At 37.9% G+C, this 5,382-nt stretch overlaps 1 long non-coding RNA gene across 1 annotated transcript; it reads left to right on the forward strand.

Moving 5' to 3' along the window:
- Positions 1–1,992: 1,992 nt before the first annotated feature.
- On the forward strand, positions 1,993–2,873 carry LOC141393110 (uncharacterized). Its single transcript, XR_012410001.1, has 3 exons — positions 1,993–2,169; positions 2,238–2,318; positions 2,389–2,873. It is a non-coding gene; the product is annotated as an uncharacterized lncRNA (long non-coding RNA).
- The last annotated feature ends 2,509 nt before the right edge of the window (positions 2,874–5,382 follow it).

Raw genomic sequence — 5,382 nt, forward strand, 5'->3', positions numbered from 1 at the left:
AACAGGAGTAACTCCGTTTTTTGCCATCTTCGGTTTCCACATGTTTTCCAGCGGACATGATTATAAACTAGCTAGAAAACTCATGTCAATGACCGATCACGAGGTGACAGAGTTGCAGAGGCCAGAGAAATTGGAACTATTAAGGAAGCATATAAAAGAAAATCTGCACAAAGCCTATGAAAAGAGCTCCGAGAGGTATAATAAGAGAGCCCGCGTAGTCAAATTTCGTCCTGGGCAGGAGGTATACCGCAGGAATGTAGTCCAATCAGAATTCTCTAAGAATATAAATGCGAAATTCTGTAAAAAATTTCTAAAATGTCGCATACTGAGGCCCGTTGGGGACAATATGTATGAACTTGAAAATTTACAAGGTAACCCCATTGGGATATATCACGTTAAAGATATCAAAGTATAAGTGCAATGTAAACCGATCTGTGATACAAATAGGATTAAGCATACATGTTTGTTTTTTTGTCCTAATAGTATCTAGGTTAAGTTTACAGTGCAATATATTTTTAATATCTGTGATAACCAAGTACCTGCAAATTTCTGTCCGTGTTTGTCCCGATTATACATGCATTTATACACCTGCCTTATTTTTTTAATTATATTTTAATTATACTCCTACTTCAATTATACACCTAGCTCAATTATACCCTTTCCCAATTATACTCCTTACTTTAATTATTCAGAATCGAAAATTTTACCCTACACCAATCATACCCCATGTATAATTAGTATTAGTATATACAGTATACATTCATTGACACTTACGCCAATCCATATATGTAGCGATTCCAAAAATCCAATATTCGGAACACAAATAAGGCAGGCCCCCTACAAAGAAAATGATAACACCAAGTAAATACCCTTATGATAGGAAATATTCAGTATACTTCCCTAAACTCATATGCCCGGCTTGTCTCAGGGTGTGGGAGTTCCCCACGTTGGGTTCCCATCAAATTCAACAAGTAGGCCCGTCGCACACCATCACTTCCGTCATGCTTTGGCAGTGCTGGAGTTTTGTTGCGAGGCCCCCAACAAACCTAAGTCCGCCCATGGACTCAAAAAAAAATTTTGACATGGGGGTACCTTAGGAAGAGACCTTTTTGCCCGTGTGGTGGTCTCAAATCCACATTTAAATTAATAGTTCCCAATCTGTATGGCTAGTGGAGCGGTGGTTAGATAAATTATTCCACTTTGGAGCACTTTCTAAGGGTAACTACACGGATGCGGGGTGTAGTTAGCCATGCCCAAGTGGCCAATGGTAATTTTGGGGGTGGCAAAATTGTTGTGGGCCACGAATATAGATTGGTGGCGTATGTTGTTGTGGGCCACAAGTATTTGGGGGCGGCGATTATTTTTTTATTCAAGCCTCAATGGTGGGGAGGCGAATTTTTATGTTTGTTTCTTTTGCCCACAAATGTTGATCTGGTGTTTGCAATGGCTGGGTATGCTAAGCCAGGTCATTGCAAACATTTCCTCGTGTGATGGGAATGCACAAGTTCCTTCCTCTACCGGTGGACTGGCATATTTTTCCAAGGAATCATATACTGATCCACCGAGAGTTTGGGTGGGCTCGTGCAGATCATCACACGAGAAAATCCTGAAAATAAAAGAAAAAAATAGATTAGAAAAATGTAAAATTAAATTCAGGAACGATACAAACCACACGCCGTCTGTCTTTGTTAATAAAATGTCAGCTGATGATGAGAGTTCAAATAATTGCATTCATTTGGAACCTGGGGACTGATGACAAACGAATAGGTGCTGCCAACTTTAGATAATGTAGGGTACGGCAATACCGACAATGGGCAGTACCAATTCTCTTAAATAACACCGTGAGAAAAATAGGTCTCTTAATATTTTTGAGTGCAATTAATTGCTAAAAATAGTTTAAGAAAGGGACAATTACTATATAAAAAAGATAAATAAGGACAGAATTAGTTTCTCAGTTAAAATGTCTACCATGGGACAGTTACATATGCGCCATAACAAGGTTATAAATAAGAGCAAATAGTAAGAGAAAAGGTTAGTTTGTCAACTGGTGCTGAACTCCAAACCTTTAGTGTAAAGATATTTAAAAGTTAATTGCGGAAAAAGTTTAAAAGTGCAAAAGTTTAAATATTTGGAGCACACAACTGAAAGTAGTGAGATCTAACACAAAAGGTAGTTTATTGAAATCCAGAAAATAGTGTAAAAAAATGTGATTTATAAAATTATTATCATTAAATTAGGTGAAAATTTGGGAAAAATTCGAGTGCATATTACCAGAAGAGCATTAGGAAAATATAAAGCGGCGGCGAAAAGCCCATAAGGTAAATAATTTGAGGTTTTAGAGAATCAAAATAGCAGAAGAAAATTAATTTTTTTATCCTTTGTGGATAGGCAAGCCGAATCCGATTGCGCTGGCGTGTCGACCAAAAAACAGTGAGAGTGATATCTGTTGGAGTTTAGCGACAACATTTCTGCTAGACAAAAATCCGTGTTATCAAAAAGGTAGGGCACCACTTTTTTTTAAATAGCAAGATAAATGTGTCCCACTGCCATCTGTTGGACACCACCAACAGTGTAACACTCGCCATCCCAGGTTCAGCACCAGTTTATATTTGTTTAGTCTGACACACATACCCAAACGAACTGAATTCGCCTGTTTTGTTATTTTCACAGTGGCTTGGATTTTAACAAAAAGACATAATAACTGACATATTTTCGAGTCAGTCCAAGCTGCTTATTATGCCCATATGAGAACCAAAGGGCCTAACAGACAATCTCAGATGATATAATTATTGCACTAGCGGCGAGGAAATAATCATAAAGGCATTGGTTTCTTCATGTCAGACTAAATTGATTTATACATTTTGCTGGAAAAATCATTTGAAACGATATATGATTCTATTAATTTTTTATAACCTTTTATTTGACATATTTATTCATTTAGACATTAAGATATCTTTATATATGTATTATTTTTTTTTAATTTTTGTTATAATTATTTATTTTAATTTTTAGCATTCTCAAAGTTACGTTTTTAAAAGATTTATTAGTTTATTCCCTTCCCCGTTTATATTGTTAAGAAAAGAGCTCTTTTATTAAGGATATTAGGTTGGGGTTTAGAACATTTGGGAATTTAAAGTCGTATAAAAATTCCTTTCTTTTAAAGGTTCAAATTCAAAAACCACTTTGCGAATGCTGTGTTCCGTTTTGTTTATTGTTTAGTTGAAATCTATGGACATAGAGAAAGCCCTTTAGGCATAATTTTTCTGGTCTAAAGACCTATCGTTTAAAATTTTCAAATTGGCAAATAAGCCGTTACAGTTTCAAATTTCCTAACCAGGAGAAAAGTAAAAATAAAACTACCGATAATTTGGTTTATAATTTGTAATACCATTTTATTGATTATTGATAATATCCTAAAAAAAAAAAAATAAGAAATTAAGAGTTAGTAATAGTATTGAAATTTTTGTTAGTATTAGTTTTTTTTTATTAAATAAATATGACTTAATGTATAGTCTGATAAGGAAAACGACAATGTGTTAAGTAATTAGAAAGGAGGACATATATGACGAGGTAAGTGTTGTGATGTGGCGGCGTGTGGGGTCACTGGGGTGAAGGAAAGGAATAAGTGACCATGGTTGGGAGGGCAGGATATTGGCCAGCAGGATATGGTTTGTATGGGCGATGATGCGTTTTTTGTAATATGGTAGTATATGTTTGTTTGAAAACTTCCTTTTAATTTACTGTTGCGTGCCAGGAGTGGGGACAATAGGGTTGGGACCACACCCAAGAGAGGCGACCTGACTAGCCGGCGTCCTGAATGATACGCCCCGTAAGCGCACGTAACAGCACAGTCTAGCGTAAACGATAATTATCTATGACGCATTTGACCGTACATTCTTTAAAGGTTTCTTTTTATTATCTGCTTAAGATAATACAACTTTTTTGGATTCCCAGATATACACACAGACATATTTATCATTTGAAGTAGTCGCCTGAAAGAAACCATAAGTTTACAGGAGAAATAAAAAACGTTAAAACCGCCACAGACTTGATAGTGTGGAAGACATGTGATTTAAGAGGCGGCTTGACCATCCACATAGGTCGTCACCGGTGTGATTATCGATTACACGATCTATCTTGAAGCCACAGGTATATATACCACTATACCGGGTAACGGTGGGGCCTCCCTGTGGGCTATTGGTACATTAATTTGATCGATGTTGTGATGATATATAATCACTGATTACATCCGATCCCTGTGGTAGTCCCAATGGTTGTAGAATTGCAGCATGACCATAGTCGGAGTTGCTCTATGAATTTATCTCCTTGAGTCGGAGAGCCCCCTTGGCTGCCACTTCCTACAGTACAAGATTCAATGACTGAAGGTCAAGCGATATGTTGGGGATCGCCTGTGGAGTTGTTTTCATGGCAGCGGTGATTAGTAACGCTGTCGCTCTTTGGACATCTTGTGAAGATACGATATCTTGCTCAGAGCAATCAACCATACCAGAGAACCATAGGTAAGAATTTGGCGTATCATGGTCGTGAAGATCCAACGGCTATCCTGTGGTTTCAGTTTCCATCTCTTGCCAATGGAATCCTTCCATGAATATAGGATTACTAGACCTCTGTTGGGGGCCACCGTGGTGCAATGGTTAGCACGTCCGCCTTGCACTCAGAAGGTCTGTGGTTCGAATCCCAGGCCAAGCAACATCAAATTTACAAGGGTGGCAAAATTCTCCCTCATGCTGGCGACATTTCCTGAGTATTTCAGCCATGAAAAACTTCTCTAAAAGTGGTGTCGTAAGACAAGCCGTTCGGACTCGGCGATAAAAAGTAGGTCCCATATCATTGAGCTAATATGAATCGGCGTGCACTCATTGATATGAGAGAAGTCTCCCTTGTCCCTTCGGGGATGTTGTGGAAACATATGTATGTACGTAGACCTCTGTTAGCACGTTCCACGACATTCCTGTTCCACGTTAATTGGTGTTCTAGAATATTGCCGAGGTACTTGGCTTCTAAAGAGAGCTTTAGAGTGACTCCATTAAGCATCAGTAGGGTGAATGGTTAGACTTTTTCTTGTTCGTAATTGATGGCTTCACTCCAACACCACTGTTGTGTGCCCAATCATATACTTTGACTAGAGCTCCTTGCATGAGTTCCGATAGTGTTTCTGGGAACTTCTTGCTGATCTTTATAAGCACGTCGACAGCATAAGAGTCGTTTTTATTCGTAATTTATCAAATTCCTAAAGTATTTCGTTGAGCATTCCGTTAATCCAATTGATCAGTGTAAATCCAATTGATCCGTTAGAAAGAGCATTATGGATGGATTTAAGCTTAAAGTTATTAAAGGCAACCTCTAACTCAAGAAAGACTG

The sequence above is a fragment of the Musca autumnalis genome, unplaced genomic scaffold, assembly GCF_047663935.1.
Source record: "Musca autumnalis isolate F117 unplaced genomic scaffold, ASM4766393v1 scaffold_2, whole genome shotgun sequence".
NCBI lineage: Eukaryota > Metazoa > Arthropoda > Insecta > Diptera > Muscidae > Musca > Musca autumnalis.